Source organism: Gorilla gorilla, chromosome 22 (assembly GCF_029281585.2).
Source record: "Gorilla gorilla gorilla isolate KB3781 chromosome 22, NHGRI_mGorGor1-v2.1_pri, whole genome shotgun sequence".
Classification (NCBI taxonomy): Eukaryota; Metazoa; Chordata; class Mammalia; order Primates; family Hominidae; genus Gorilla; species Gorilla gorilla.
In genome coordinates, this window is record NC_073246.2 from 41807340 (window position 1) to 41824633 (window position 17294).

Genomic DNA, 17294 nt, shown 5'->3' on the forward strand with positions numbered 1-17294 from the left:
AGGGCAGACCTCGCTTCCCACAGCAGTCATCGCAAACGGGGCTAATCATCGTGGGACCATGATCCTCCTCTCCCCCAACCTTTCTTACACTTCAAGTTTCGCTGTTTCCACACAAACATAAAGCTTTTGGCAGTTTGGATGGATGTGCACTCACCAAAATCCGATTTCCCACCAGTCCATTTAAAAAAAAGTGTTTTTTATAGTGAGCTTTGAAAATGGGCCAGGCAATGAGAAATGGTCCATGCAGATGCTTGGTTGTAGATTATAATGCATTTGCTGGTTGGGGAAAGTGCTTTGAAGGTTCCTCCCAGGTAGCTCTGAGCTCAATAATTGTTTCATAGAACTTTCAGAATAAGATAGAGCAATGTTTAGCATCCGATTTTGGCTGGGGTTTTCCATGGATTAGCTGATGCCAGGCTGCCTCCATGCCAGCAGGAGCTGGGAATTTTTGCTGACTGTTTTTAGGGTCTTCCTCGCCCTTTAGCCATTTCCCCGGTTGCAGTGCCCCTGAGCTGCTTGGCCTGAAGGCCTGCCAATAAACCTCATCTGACTCTTGGTTTGCTCATGAAGGGTGGGGCTTGGGTGAATTCCCATTTGTTCTGTCCCTGCCATTCTATGCTTTACTCATTTGTTCCTGGTTCACCTGCAGTGAATCATTTTATCTCTTTGGGTTGCAGCATTGTACGATGACATTGTCTTTGGGCACTTGTCGAATTCTGACTCTTTATGATTCTATGGCTGTCTCTTTTCTGGGACAGTGTAGGACATTTGACTCCTTTTGATTTTATTTTCTGTAAGCATCAAGGGGATATCGCATATGAGTCCACAGGAGAAATACGATGTATTTTCTTGGTGGAGGCAGTGGAGGGGAAAGTAAGGGCAATGGATGGGATCTGAATGGGATTGTCACCGGCTGTGAACACAGGATAACAAGTAGTTATTTTTGTTGAAATAACAACTATTTCCACAAAATGGGTGAAAATGGGAAAATTTAACATTTCCTCTAGAAAAACTGCATTTCCAACTATCTGACAGTAAAACAGGGAAACAGGGTTTATTTTCCTGGATCTTTCTGTAGCGTATGTCCAGTTTAGAAAGGAGGCTGGCACCCCAATGACTGGCCTCGAGGTGAGCACAGGTGTAGACAACAGTGGTCCACTCGACAGAAACACAAAAGAAGTGGGTGCCTCCCTCTGGTGGCAATTGGCATACATGAAATTAAAGTGTGACTGTGATCTTTCAGGCAGAAGGTAGCCAACATTCTTTTGAAACTTTATAACCTTTTCACCTGTGGGCCTCGTCAACGTGACCTGGTACCAACCAAGCACTAGGGGAAACCTCAGCCAGAGGTTGCCAGGATAGGTGCTCCCCAGCCCCATGGCAATGGAATACTGAGTTATAGCTGTTTCTTGAAAAAGCCTCACTTGTCTTTTCTATAAACCAGCCTATTGTCACCTTAAATGATGGCTGTGTGTCGAAGAGTTGAACCGTAATTTTGAAATTATAATCCAGACTTGTTTGTGGAAGAAGGAGATAGGGTTTTAGAAGACAAGATGAGCTACCTGCAGATAAGATATTCATTCTTATTCTATTCACACATCTCACAGTTGAACAAAACTATAAAACGTTGCCAATTACCTATCTGGGCTAGAAACGGCCTATTAGGTCACCCCGGCCATTCACAGCTGGTGAAATATGACTCCCTGTTGTGTATTTCCTCAGTTCAGCTTAAAATGACTTTAGCAAAAGGTCAGATGCTACTGCTCCTGGGAGATGTTTGCAATCTCTAATAGACTGATGTTAGACATTTTTTTTTCTAACATTCTATCTAAATTTGTTTCTTGACATCAGTTTCTTGACATCAGCCTCTGTTAATGCTCCCTTGAGCCATGGCAGCCCCAAATGGGTATTTTATCCCTGCTTAAATTTTTGGTTTAGACAGAAATGCTTCTACTACCTCTGCTGATAATTAGAATGTGTCAAGGGATGATATTTCATTGTTGGTCTTTTGAAAGGATTTTTTTTTAAAAGTATTTCCAAACTGATTAATTTTTGATCCTGTTGCCCTGATCCCAGAAAATTTCTTTCTGTCTTTGAAATTTCTTGAAAAGAATAAAAGTAATCCACTTTATTTTTGGTTTGTAAAAGCTTTTTGGATGGGGATGCTCCGATGGCACCCACAAAGGGCAGGAGCCTTGCTTTCTTGCCAAGGTGCCACATAAAACAGGCCCTGGTTAAATGGTCACATTTAACCAGGCCCCATCTGAATTCTGCCTAGGTGTTCATCTACCTGAACCAATATAAAAAAAGTCTGGAGCTTCAGAACTTTTCACAACCCTGGGAAGAACTTCCCAATGCCATTTTTCGGGGTGATTCGGTGTCAGAACGTTATTATTTTAATTTAATCTATTTTTATTTTTATTTTTTAGAGACAAGGTCTTGCTCTGTCTCCCAGGCTGGAGTGCAGTAGTGAGATCTTAGCTCACTGTAACCTTGAACTCCCAGCTCAAGCAATCCTCCTGTTTCAGCCTCCAGAGTAGTTGGGACTACAGGTGTGGGCCACTATAACCAGATAACTTATTTTTTGAAGAGATGAGGTCTCACTATGTTGCACAGGCTGGTCTCAAACTCCTGGCCTCAAGGGATCCTCTCACCTAGGCCTCCCAAAGTGACGACATTATTACTTGTTGCTTAAAACTGGCACCAAAACTCTACTCTTACTTAATCTTTTTGAGTCCAGGTTACTATATGTAGTTCAGCTACTTAGTCTAGAATGCTACATAACTTTACTTCTGGGGTATTTAATTTTATTATCTTTTTATAAATATAAGAACTCATCTTCCTGATGAGTAGAAAAAGGTACAAAGCTTAAAATGACCCATCTTTAAAAAGGTATTTCCAAGAAATCAGCAAGTGCCTGGCCATGAGCTCTTAAGATAGTGTCATTTTAAAAAAAGCAAATAGAAGTGCTATGTCTTTGCTCCAAACCTACCAAGAGAAGGGACGTGAGGGGCTGTGGCTGTGGATTAGGAAAGCAGAGATTGTGAAGTTTAACTGTCACAGGGCTGGCCGTCCCTAGAAATCAGCACCCATCTTTGTTTAGACATAAAATACTCACTTACAAATCCAGTCACACACCTCTGGGCAACAGCCCTCTCTGTCCTTATGACAACATTCTGACGTGGGATGCCCAGTCATGTTCAGCATGTTTGAAGGGTATTTGAAAACATGGGACTTCAGAGTCGTATACGGTAGCGTCTATTTCTGCTCTGCCATTTTCTTGCCATGCGTGAAAAGTGTAGAGCATGAAACGAAACACAGGACCCACGACTGAATGGAGATTCCAGGTTGGTGGTAGCCTCAGGCTTGAGATTTTGAGCAGTGATGGGCGTCTATCAGCTCAGCTGCGTGGTTGGACCTGGGAGGGACTTGGCCCTGGCTTTGCTTCACAGACCCCCTTTGGAGTTGCCAGAGAGTTGTACCTCACGTGAAATTCCATACACAACAGACCCGTCTACCGAATAGTCTTGTGCATTTAAGAAGGCTTGTAATCCCTGGAAATACGCAAAGAGAAACACCTGTCTGCAGGGATTAGAAGCTCAGGGTGAAGAGCCGGGGCGGGAAGTGCCCCATGAGATAGCATGGCCCAGCAGCTGAGTTGACAGCCAGGGCCAAGAAGGACGCAGAAACGTGTGTCATGAAGGATGCCAGATGCACACACACACTGTGGGAGAAAGGCATTTAAATCAGACAGCAACAAAGAGAATAAAGAGTATTCTTATTCTTTATTTAAATCAGACAGCCCCAAAGAGAATAAAGAGTATTTGTAAGGAGAAAAGGCCCAGAGTACCCACTTTTGAAAGCAGCTTTAGTCTCTTTCTGATGTACATGTGATGATTTTTCAACCCAAGCTGCTCTTTGCTTTCCCCATTGTTCATGAAGCTCTTGGGGGCTCTTACCAGCCTTTCTCTTCCTTCTTCACCAAACCCTGGAACACACTCCATTTGCCTTGGCTTCTACCTTTCCTTCTTAAAGTCAAAATCTTTGGCCAGGCGTGGTGGCTCATGTCTGTAATCCCAGCACTTTGGGAGCAAGTGGATCACCTGAGGTCAGGAGTTCGAGATCAGCCTGGCCAACATGGTGAAACACCATCTCTACTAAAAACATACACACACAAAATTAGCTGGGTGTGGTGGCGTGTGCCTATAATCTCAGCTACTCAGGAGGCTGAGGCAGGAGAATCTCTTGAACCTAGGAGGCAGAGGTTGCAGTGAGCCGAGATCATGCCACTGCACTCCAGCCTGGGTGACAGAGCTGTCTCAAAAAAAAAAAAAAAAAAAAAAAGAAAAAAAGAAGAAAGTGAAATTCTTTGTAGAATTATGGGGCAAGGAGAATTAGAAGAAACTCAGTGGGTTCAAGTGAGGTTCTTATATTAATTAGGCTAATTGATGTTCCTTTGAGACTACTTAAAAATGTCCTGTAATTATGATTGCATTTGACTTTTTTTCTATTTAAAAACTGGGGAACTGTATGAAATTCTCTATGGTGGTGAAATCTTTAGAGTTTAATGCTTTAAATCTGGTATTTGAAATTTTAGAAGCTGGGGCACATGTGAGTCCTAGAAGGTGGTGAGCACCCTCAGGAGAGTCAGTTGATACCTGGTAAAACCAGGGAATATCAGAGAAAAAGGAAAACTCCAATTATTCCAAAGCTGTGAAAGGAAGAAACAAATAGACCTAGTGCAGAATGAAGGGAGTGGCCTGAAATCTGACTAGGGAGGTCACCTTCCCTGGAGCAGGACCTGCTCACATCAATTTCCTGTGTTTTCAGGCACTTGAAAAACTACACAGTTTCCACAACTGCAAAGGGAAGGGTATGGAAGGAGAAGCAAATGTCCCACAAGGAGAAAAAAATAACATGAAGCAGGGAAGCCTCAGAGGGAATGTTGCCAAAGGTTACTGAATATAAAGGAAGTATTTCTGCAAAAAAAAAAAATCTCTGGGATTTTTAAAGCATTAAATACTATGAAGAAATGACCACCCATTTCAGAAACTGAATGGATGCATGTAAGCAAAAGATAAAATGTGTAGTTCAGGGAAGGAAATGAACCCAACCAATACACAGTAAAATACATGTGAATTTCCATTATCAACTTGAAATAAAATGTTTCCTGATGAATTATACACTGATTATCACACACGTGTAGAAGATGAGGTTCATTTAAAAGAAGCTGAAACCCCAAGATAACAACTGCTTAAACAATAGAGAAGGTTATTTCTCTGTCATATAGAAGGATTCTGGAGGTAGATGGTCAAGGGGAGTCTGTGTAGTTTCAAGGAGCATCAAGCATCTGTCACTGTTTGGCAATATTTGGCATAAGACTTCCAACTTATGGTTGAATATGGCTGCATGAGCACCAGCCATTGCACCTACCTTTCAGCCAACAGAAAACAGATATGAACAGAGGGAAAAAATGGGCAAGGGGTGTCTGTTAATTTTATCGTAAGATTTCTTTTTTCCACTTACATCATATTGACCAAATCCTAGTTGCAGGGACACATCCAACAGTAAGGAGGCTGGAAACTGTTTTCTGGATAACCATGTGCTCAGCCCCAGATCAGGGGTTTCGGAACTAAGAAAAAGGGGATAAACAAAGGCAATGAACAGACTCAGCCACAACACCTTTCTGCTTCTGGAGTTTATTGGGTGCTTACAAGCTGGTTAGCTTTAACAGAGGGGTTATCTGAATTGTCGGATGACTAATTTATCCTCTATCCCTCCAATCAGCCTGAAGAGATTTTTTTTTCTATGTTTCCTAGTCAGAGTGTGAAGAAGGGCAAACTGTGGCTTTATTGTGGTTTGCTGTTAGGGCAGCTAGCTGCTGATTCCTGGGAAGGAATTTCAATTCTTTCCATGTGCTCAGAGAGAAGAAGGCATTTGGTATGTTATTCTCACTCCCAAAAGCATTTTCATTTACCCACTTTCCTTCAAGTTATTCTCGAGTAAATATTAACGTATTTTCTATGTAAATAAACTAAAATCTTGCAATCTGATCTCTAAAAGCACAAGATTACCCCTTTTCTTTATATAATATTTCTCTCCTCCCCTGGCCCCAGTGTAACTGGTTATGGCTATAGGAGGTGGTGGTGCAGACAGCAGAATCTACTCTTGTTGGATTTGGAAGAAAGGGCTTTTATTATAAGATCTTTAATAATTTCTGGCTTGGTAAATTTTCCTCCATCCCTTTGTTTTGAACCTATGTATGTCTTAGCTCAACCATTGTTCAACCATTGTGGAAGACAGTGTGGCAATTCCTCAAAGATCTAGAAGCAGAAATACCATTTGACCCAGCAATCCCATTATTGGGTATATACCCAAAGGGATATAAATCATTCTATTACAAAGACACAAGCGTGTGTATGTTCATTGCAGCACTATTCACAATAGCAGAGACATGAAGTCAACCTAAATGCCCATCAATAATAGACTGGATAAAGACCATGGAATACTATGCAGCTCTAAAAAAGGAATGAGATCATGTCCTTTGCAGGGACATGGATGGAGTTGGAAGCTGTGATCCTCAGCAAACTAACACAGGAACAGAAAATGAAACACCACATGTTCTCACTTATAAGTGGGAGCTGAATGATGAGAACACATGAATGCATGGGGGAGAACAATACACACTGGGGCTTATTGGGAGGGAGAACATCAGGAAGAATAGCTAATGGATGCTGGGCTTAATACCTAGGCGATGGGTTGATCTGTGAAGCAGATCACCATGGCACACATGTACCTATGTAACAAACCTGCACATCCTACACATGTACCCTGGAACTTAAAATAAAAATTAAAGAAAAAAAATTTCTGGGAGGCAGAGAGCTCAGCCTAGATGGTGTCCAGCCAGAAACAATTCATATGGAAGATATTTAGCGACACGATAGATCTTTCTAGCAGATGCTTGACTGCTCCTAATGTTGCCTGGCATGTGCCACCAGGCAAAGGACACTGGGATGTCCCGACAGCTGCCCCAGAGAAACCCAGTACCTCTGCCTCAGGGCTTACCAGAAGGTGGGATCTTCCTGTGGTTGGCTGGCCCCTGGTGTGCACTTCTGCCTCTCCTATCCTTCTAGTGCACCTGCCTAGCCAGCCCTCACCTGTGCAGCAGACTTCCATCCCTGAGACACCGGGGAATGATGTCCTCCAGCTTCTCAGCCTGGTGGTAGAGGGAGAAGCTGGAAGGAGGGTGCTTTGGGCAAGCCAGGCTGCCGGCTGCCGTCTTGGGCAATGCACCTCTGCATTGGGATGGCCCTCTCCTCCTTACAAACTGTGTCCTTGCACATGCTCTCCAGAGAAAAACAAGTCTGGGCAAGGATTTGAACCTCAGGAGGGCAAATCTGACCACAGTCAAGAGTCATGACTTGAATTCAAGCTGTCCTTAGTCAAGCTGTTTCTCATCATACCTCTCTGATTGTCTTCATTTTTTTCTTGAAAATGTAGGCATTTGGCTAGTGGTTCTGGGTTGAATTGTGTACTCCCTCCCTATCAAATTCATGTGTTGAAGCCCTAATCTCCATAACCTCAGAATGTGATCTTATTTGGAGATAGGGTCTTTATAGAGGTAATTCAATTGAAATGAGATCCTCAGGCTGGGCCCTCATCCAGACTGGCTGCTGTCCTTATAAGAAGAAGAGATGGGCCGGGCGCGGTGGCTCACGCCTGTAATCCCAGCACTTTGGGAGGCCGAGGCGGGCGGATCACGAGGTCAGGAGATCGAGACCATCCTGGCTAACACAGTGAAACCCCGTCTGTACTAAAAAATACAAAAAATTAGCCGGGCGTGGTGGCGGGCGCCTGTAGTCCCAGCTACGCGGGAGGCTGAGGCAGGAGAATGGCGTGAACCTGGGAGGCGGAGCTTGCAGTGAGCCGAGATCGCGCCACTGCACTCCAGCCTGGGCGACAGAGCGAGACTCCGTCTCAAAAAAAAAAAAAAAAAAAAAAAGAAGAAGAAGAGATGAGGACACAGACATTCACAAAGGGATCCTCATGTGAGGACACAGAGGGAAGCCATCTGCAAGCCAGGAGAGACGTCTTAGGAGGAACCTGCTCTGCCAACACGTTAATCTTGGACTCCAGCCTCCTGGATGTGAGAACATAAATTTCTGTTGCTTAAGTGACCCCGTGTGTGATACTTTGTCATGATAGCCTAAGCAATTCATACAAATAGGAATGAATTTTGCCTTTTCAACAGAAAAATTAGTATTTCTTCAATGATGATTATACCTTGTTTTTTTGTGCTCTTCCTTGCTTAATACATTTGGAGGAGGATCTAATCTCATTAGTTCTCATTCTTTGTAATCGATAAGCATGGATTTGTGCTAATTTGATTATCTAGTGCCACAGTGGGCATTTTATATAAACCAGGGTGCCTCTGGATGGAAGCCCGAGAAACAGAATAATGGGAAATAGATGACCGAGAGGAGCTCAGAGTAAACTCTTACTTTTGGCTACCAAATTAGGTTTTGTATTAATGAGAACTTGATTTGAACAATCGAAGACTGTGGGTTTCAGAATACTTCTATTTTAGGACAAAAGAGAATTGTTCGCTCTTGGAAAAAGCTTTAAGTACCAAAGAAGGCACTAACTTGGTAAATGGAAAGCTAGAAGAAATGCGAATTGTGTTTTTGATTTGGGGAATACAATAGATGCAGAAAGTCCCCTTGCCTGGGACTGCTAATGCCTGAACTTGCTCATTAATCTCTGCCTCTTAGCACAGACCTGGAAAATTGCAATTCTCCGCACCAGCAGCCCCCATTCGATAAATATGGAGCCAGCGGGCAGGAACGAGAAGTGGCTCTGGGCTGTGGGGCTGGCTTGTTGGAATCCCACGCTCCCCAAGCTGCAGAGGGACTGCAACTCAGGAAGTCAGGCAGAAGGACACAGTGGCTCTCTGCATGCTTTGTTCCCAGCTTTTTAAAGAGCTTATTGTCTTTTTTTAAATTGGCATTTCATAAAGTGTGATGCTGTATGCCAGCATTATTAGATACTATGGGTATAAATTTATTGTTATAATTTTTTTCCTCTGGAGGAATTGACCTTTTCTCCAACACTAGACGCCTTATTCTCTGAGTATATCTTGATCCAATGTGAGGTGTAAAGGATAAAATTGCAATCCTTGCTTGCTTTGTTACCTGTCTCTTTGGCTTTCTCTGCCTCAAGGGCAAGGGTTTGGGTCCTTAGGAGGGAACCCCACTCCCTCTCCTTGGCTGAGTGGCCTCGGTGTGGGCGAGGGGATCCCAGCTAAGAGGGCCCCAGCAGCACAGAACTCCGCATCAATTAGCTTAATTATATCAAGGGCAACACAGCTGACAGATGTTAATTCTTCCAAAGTTAATATCGTACTTTGAAAGAAGGTAGAACATTCTAAGAACCTTGGCATTAAAATACCCCAATTGCAAGGCATACTTAAGTTAAATGACTGTTATTTCTTTATAGCTTGCTAAAATTTAGGTCCTTTTATAGTACGCTATGTGCTGTGACTCCTAATGAAGGCAGACTCCTACTCGGGACTATTATATCCCAATTTACTTCTTGGGCACAAATTTCTGATCTACAGGATTAGGCGTTAGGAGGTCATTCATTTCTATCAAATCAATCTTAAAATATGAAGAGTGATAAATATGTAAATTAAAGCATTTACCTGTTTGTGTGGTGTGTATGAGTATGTGGTGTGATGTGTGTGGTCTAATGTGTGTATGTGTATGGTGTGTGTGGTTTGTGTGTGTGTGGTGTGTATGTGTGTGTAGTGTGTGGTGTGTAATGTGTATTTGTGTATGTGTGGTATGCATTTGTGTGTGTAATGTGGTGTATTTGTGAGTGTGTGGTATGTTTGTGTGTTTTGTGTGTGTAGTGTGGTGTGTTTGTGTGTGGTGTGTATGAGTGCGTGTGGTGAGGGTTGTGTTTGTGTAGGAGTGTGTCTGGTGAGGTGTGTTTGTGTATGAGTGCATGTGTGTGGAGTGAGAGGTGTGTGTTGTGTGTGTGGTGTGTGTTTGTGTGTGGGGTGTGTTTGATGTGTGATGTTTGTGGTGTGTGGTTGTAGGTATGTATGTGTGGTGTGTGTGTAGGGTGTGTTTGTGTGTGTGTGGTGTGTGTGATGTGTGTGTGTTTGGTCTGTGTGTGGGGTGTTTGTGTGGTGTGTGTGGTGTAGTGTGTTTGATGTGTGATGTGGTGTGATGTATGTGGTGTGTGTTTGTGTGTGATACGATATGTGTGTTTGATGTGGTGTGGGTGTGGTGTGTTTGTGTGTGGTGTGTGTGTTGTGTGTTTGTGTGATATATGTTTGGTGTGGTGTGAGTGTGTGTGGTGTGTTGTGTGTGGTGTGTGTGTGTGTGGTGTGTATTTGATGTGTGATGTGTGTGTGGTATGTGTGTGGTGTGTTTGCGTATGTGGTATGATATGTGTGTTTGGTGTGGTGTGTGCGTGGTGTGTTTGTGTGAGTGTGTGTGGTCTGTGACTGTGTGGTGGGTGTGGATGTGTCGGTCTGTTGTGTGTGTGTGGTGTGTTGTATGTGCGTGTGTCTGTGTGTTAAAAGTAAAAGCTGCTGTGGTGACTTATTGCTGGTTCCTCCAATGATCTAACCATGATGACGTGAGCAATGACCTTTCATCGCCATCAACTGGGAAACAAACAGATTTGAGAGTTTCCTAAGTTTAGGGGTTAATATATTTTTGAATTGTGCTGTGTTTCAAACTTTTTATCCTTTCTGGGACTGTTGCAGGATCCATGAATAGCTCTGTCATGCCCTAGGTGACTTTTCATGTCTGTTAATTTCCTAGGAATTTATGTTAATTATTTGAAGCCTGCCTCTTAGATTGTGAATGCACAGATGAAGTCCATTTTTCTGGAAGTGCCATTTCCCACCATCCATGAAGAGCCCTGGCTGCCGCCGCCATCCTGGTTGGCCTCACTGTGGGGCTGTGCCCCTCCCAGGATGGCTCCCTGGCAGAGGCCCCACCTGACAATCTTACCTCACACTCTCCAGTGGCCTGCTTTGCTCTTTGAATCTCTGAAATTCTATTACTTACTTGTGCATTTACCTTTCCATTTGTTTTCCTGGGGAGGGAGGGGACTAGGTTTGTTCTCTGCTCTCTCCCAGCCCCCAGGACAGGGATGGCTCTCTCGACCACTCGCCGAACTCATGAATTTGGTATAGTTCCCCCAGGCTGCCTGGTAAACCAGCAGATTTTGCAAGCTGGTTGACTGTATTATGTGTTTAGACTTGGACCATCCAAGAGATGCTTTTCCCCCAGAGCTATATTGACTGGTCCCTAAAGAAGTCTGTCAGCTTGGTCTACATCTAAGGAGATGAAGTAGCACAACCCACAGAATGAAAACAAGATTTGGAACAAGACCGAGATCCCAAGTCAGGCTTGGCCAGTCTTCACAAGGTGATCTTAAGCGAAGCCCTTCTAGAATGGGGATGATGAATGTTTCCTCAGCTCTCATAAATGACTACGTAAGTCCAAACTACAGATTACAGAAGCCGAAATTCTCTTTGTAAAATAGGGAATCTTAAATTCAGATTCTCTATGATGCAAAGCAACTTTAAAACCTATGAAGCCTCCGAATTAGGTCAGGTGCTGTTATAGGCTGAGCCGTGTCGTCTCCCCACCCAAATTAATATGTGGAAGCTCTAACCTCTGGTACCCCAGAGTGTAACTACATTTGGAGATGGTTAAAGAGATGGTTAATTGATTAATGTTAAATTAATGTCCTTATGTGGTGAGGACACAGCAAAAAGGTGGAGAGAGGCCTCATGAGAAACCACACCTGCCAACACCTTCATCTCCAACTTCTGGCCTCCACAACTGTGGGAAAATAAATTCCCATTGGTGAAGCCATCTAGTCTCTGGTATTCTGTTATGGCAGCCTGAGCAAACTCATACTCTTCTTGACAAGTATCTGCTGATGGACTATGGGACTGATGTGAGAACCTCTGCTCCAGCACCAAACTCTGTTTTATCAGAATAGATAAATGCAAGTGGAATTTTAATTTATCAAAGCATTTTTCTGTTCTTTGGATTTTCATGACAATACCAGAGACTTAAAAAAAATAGAGACAGGATCTCACTATGTTGCCCAGGCTGGTCTCAAACTCCTGGGCTCAAGTGACCCTCCTGCCTCAGCCTCCCAAAGTGCTAGTAAGATTACAGGTGTGAGTCACCATGCCTGGCCCTGAGACTCGTAATATTCATTTGGGACTGTCTTCAACTGGTAGTATAATAGTTCCTAACCTTTATATTTATGATTCTCTATTTTACATTTGCCCATCAAATGATCTGTAAAATAAAATCTACTTGAGTATATGAGAGAGGATCTATTTAATGCTCAATAAAGAGTGGTTTTTATTACCATTCCATCTTTAAGAAGGGCTGCTGAGCTTTCTCTTGTGACATAATAAAACATAGAATTGCAGAGGCCACCTTCTATTCAGTTTCTGTGGGGGAAAGGCAGTATTTCAGGAAAGTAGCATAAGAAATGTCTATACTAGTGCAAAGTTTAAACTTGAATAGGACTGTTTTGCTTCCTAGTGGAGGTCATGGCAGAACTGAATCAGGGGACGTTCCAAGCCTCAGGGAGCATCATTTCTTCATTATTTTTCCAAGCCTCAGGGAGCATCATTTCTTCGTTATTCAAGGGCCATTGGCAGAGCTCTGTGTCAGGTCCTGGTGGTTTAATGAGGTTTCTGCTCAGAGGGAAAAGCCTCATTGCTTGGAGCCATTTTGCAACTACACTGTTTGTTGAGAAAGGGCAATGTGACAGGTGGACAGGTAATGGACAGGTAGCTAGATAAGGTAGCAGTTCACGTAGCTGCCCAGCCTCATAGATTTTGATTGTCACTTCCTCTGAGGTGAGATGTTACAGGTGATGGACTTGGCTGAAGTCTGAAGGCCTTGTGAGGGATAATGGCCCCCCAGGCACACAGGACATTGAATCATGGGACTATTTTTTTGAGCTATAATGATCAATAAGTTGGGTTTCCCCTCGTCTTCTAGTGGAGTGGGAATTGCTGTTCTCTTACATCAAATCTGCTAATTGGCATGAATATCTCTTGACTGTTCTGTGGTCAGCTAGAAAATTTCAGAATGTCTATGCAGAGTGGGAAAAGGTAGAATTCCAGGACCTGAGGCAAATACAAGTAATGACAACTGTGAAGCCCTGGATGGCTTACAAGGTGTTTTGGTGAAATACTTCTTAAAAGGAAAAGCCGTAGACAAGTCAAATGTAGTGGAGTTGAACAAAGAATGATTCCAGAATTAGGCATCTCTCTGAACCAGAACAGGTTCTCAGAACTCCAGTGTGCCACGTGGTCAGGCAGCCTTGATGGGCAGAAAGCAGACGTGAGGCACCGAGGCAGCTTAACTGGTTACAGTGCAGCATTTTGCCCTGTTTGAGTAAGTTGCCCACCTGTGATTGACTGAAAATGGGCTGCTGTGATTGATGGAGAGCCCACTATTTGTTGACCAGAGCATGCCTGTACAGTACTCCCGAGTTAGGCTTCTAGTTAGTTTTTGTGCTAAGACTGTAGTTTTTATTTGAGGACTGGAGTATGGAGGCATCCTCAGGCCAAATGTAATTTAGTCTAACCTGCTGCTCCCTCAGACTGAAAAGCCGCCATGGAGAGTGGGTGTGGCCAAAGTGATTTTCCAATACAGGCAGCAGAATCCTATGTGCATATGTCAGGGAGAGGCCACCCAGTCCAGACCTAAGCCTTCAGCCATCTGTGTGAAGGAGCAAGTGGTAACATGATGGAAATGATTGTACTGCAATCTGGACATGACAATGGCATTCGTTTTGTCCATAACACTCGTTTAGACGCCCTGCTCCCTCCTGGACACAGAAGCTCTGCAAAGGCCTCTAGGCCACTAGGAGGGCGTGGTGTGTGCCCTCGTAGCTAAGGAGAATGTCCTTTTGCATCGTCTAAGCTTTACAATGACATGACTTGTGAGTTGTGGACTGTATCGGTCGGCAGTGGGAAGTCTCTCTTTTGAACAAATTTTAAGGATATACTTTCTGCCTTGTATTTCTGAGCTGGGGCCATCTTGCAACAAGCCCAGCAAACACAGCTGACCATGATGGCCATGCGGGCGGCCATGATGGAAAGTGCCCCCTTCCTCCCTGGATGAGGGCCCGAGTGATCCATGAATCTCACCACTGAGCGGACACAGACGCCCTGAGGCTGGAGAGCCACCTTACTGCCCACGTCCCCTTCACTGGCCTTTGCAGCTCTGGCCACGCCATGCCCAGTACAGTGTGGCCTGAGCTTTAAGGTACAACCGAGTGTTGATCTGAACATAAACCTAACACTGGGAGCCAGGTAGCACAGGCTTTTGTTTTCCAGATGAGAAAACTGAGCACCAGAGAAGCTAAGAACTTTTTTCAGAGTCACAGAGCAGTCAGAGGCAATCTCCAAATTCAGATTTTACCTGAACTCCATAGACCCACTTCTGCAGGGTGCCTCACTCAGTGCAGAGAGTATCTAGGTGTGAGGAGAGAGGCAGCCTCTCATCCCCAAGGAGACTGAGGGCTTTGGCTGCTGGGACACGAGGCCTGTGTTTTTTGTTTTTGTTTTTGTTTGAGACAGGTCTCACTCTGTTGCCCAGGCTGGAGTGCAGTGGTGCAATCATAGCTCACTGCAGCCTCCACCTCCCGGGCTCCAGTGATCCTCCCATCTCAGTCTCCTGAGTATCTGGGACTATGCTCAGCTCTGTGTAAAAATTAGCTGCCACCACTCCTGGCTAATTTTTAACTTTTTGTAGAAATGGAGTCTCCATATGCTGCTCAGGCTGGTCTCAAACTCTCACCTCAGTCTCCGAATGTGCTGAGATTACCGGCATGAGCCACCACACCTGGCCCCAGGTTTTGTTTATTCCCTGGCCAGCTATTGGTGGCAGGCTCTGTTCTAGGCAAGAAGAGGCTTAAAAACCCGCCTGGAGCTTCTCTGGTTCTGCCGGGTCCCCACAGGCTCCTCTGGGGCCACAGGCCCTGGCCCAGGGACATGAGGGTACACCTGTGCCTTCGTCTTTCCCTGTGTGCCTATTGAGGTCTGGACGTCTGCCCCTGGACACCTGTGCCCCTCTTCTCTCCATCCAGCCTTGAGCATTTCCTGAGGCTTTCCCCCGTGAAACAGCAGTGCTTCCTGATGTCATTCTCAGGTGCCAGGTTTTCCATGTTCCTTACAGTGCCACCTGTGGGCTGTGTCCCTCTGGCTGCCCAGGCGGTGGCTTTGTCAGGACAGCTCCCAGCTACATGCCTCCTTAGAGGCTCCTTGAGGCCCTCCTCCATGACAATGCTGCAGGGAGTGAGGACAAGGACTCGCCTCACAAACTGAAGTTAAATGGTTACCAAGGAGGGTACCATGCTTGTTTAGTCCTCCAGATAAAAGCATGCATTTGACAGCTGCCTAGCATATTAATTAATGGCTCACTTGCAATCGACAGTTTTTAACTGAACACCTACTGTGTGCTGGGTCCTATGTAAGCTGTTGGAACAAGGCAGACAAAGTCCCTGGCCTCACAGAGCTCTAGCGTAGAAGACCGAAGACAAACCAGAGAAGGAAAGAAAGAAGTAAAGTAATGGGTAGCAATTGCACCGTGAAGAACTGCAATGCAGGCTTAGGGGTGTGGCGTGCCCCTAGGGGACATATTCGGGGAATGTCTTCTCCTAGGGCTCTTCAGTCTCCCCAGCAGGCGTGGCCGAGGGCTTCCCTGTGGGTGTCAGCAGTAGAAAGGGCCCCCTGTACTGCCCGTGGATCCCTGCCTCTGCCCGGGAGTGATGGGGCTGGGGAAGCTCCTCACAGGGCCACCCTGCTCCTGTGGCCTTGTCACTGTCACTGGGGTCATCCTTGGGGAACCTTGGCAGGCTCCAAGGCCCTGAAGAGTGGTTGTGGGAGTGGGTGCCTGGCTGTGGTTCCTTCCCTTACTCTCCTCCCCTACCTTTGTGCCTGCTGAATCTGGGGTATTTAGAACTGTACTTTCCTGACTTCCAGGGCCACAGACCATTTGTATTGAACCCTGTGCCACCGAGTCTAATTGGTTGTCCCTTCTCCACTGCAGTCGGGTGCCCCATTCTCTTCCTTACACACTCCTGACTGGCTCAGTGGAAGGAGCTCCTGCCACTCCTGTAACAGCATCTGACCTTCCCCCTCCCCCCGGAACTGGACTCTCTGAAGTATACAGAAAGTAGCGATTCCTTGAATGTTAGTGGTTTCTTTTTTAAACAATGTAATATTTTTCAAATGAGGAATCAATCAGTCACTTTTGGCTGAGATATCAGTTTAAGATATAAGTGCAAAATTGATTTCTGTGACCTGTCCTCACTGTTTCATTATATATTTCCTTAATATACATAATTTTCTGCGTCTTCATTTGTCATTTGTCAAAAAATAATATTGCCGCTTTCTTCCACTATTATAAAAGGGAAAAGACAAATCAGGCCCTTTAAATACTTCAGATATTGCAGCAACATTTTGAATTTAAAAGGGAAACTTCCCCTCCTACTTGGAATCAGAGTGAATTTTTCCCCTTTGCACTCATTGTACAGTTGATGCAAGGATTCCTCTGGGAGTAGAAGGATTTGGGACTATAAACCATCTTATGAAAAGTGACAACTCCCAGTGCTGTAGATGCTACCTAACCAAGGATGTTATTGGTACTAAAGGGTTTATTGCCATGAGCACCAACACTGGAGCCATTTGCATTCTGGGTTTGCTAGACACTTGCCCTCCAGTCCCAGGCTCATGTGATAACATTAATTAACCACTTTTAAAGCATCTACTTGAGCCACAGGAAACTTTTACTTCTCCCAGTGATCCTACCCCTTATTGTTCTCCAAAGAAAGGGCCCTGGCAATGTAGAAGACAATGTGAATAGCTACCTGGAGTGTGAGAAACAGTTCCACTTGTCTATCATTTGGGCTGTCCTGGGTTAAAAAGGAAGCACCCCCCTCCCCTGCCTCTGAAATATTCCTGAACGTTGGTGCACTCAACATCTCTGCTTTTATGAGCATTGGCAGCAAGTTCGAAATAGAAGACAACAGTTCTCTGATTTGGGTCATGGCTCCATCAGTCCTACAAGGCTTCCAAAGCCAGAGCTGACATTCCCTCCTCCTAGGTGAGAGGATGATTGAAGGGTTCCAGGTGGAAGCTGCTTAGGATCTAGGAAAATTGAGAGGAGGCTGCTTATAGCTCTGCAGATGCATCTGAAATAAGTACTGATTCTCATCTATCTATTACC

At 44.7% G+C, this 17294-nt stretch overlaps 1 protein-coding gene across 1 annotated transcript in view; it reads left to right on the forward strand.

Moving 5' to 3' along the window:
• The window catches only part of PCP4 (Purkinje cell protein 4), a 61975-nt gene that overhangs the window by 42558 nt on the left and 2123 nt on the right, over positions 1–17294 (forward strand). The window lies entirely within an intron of this gene.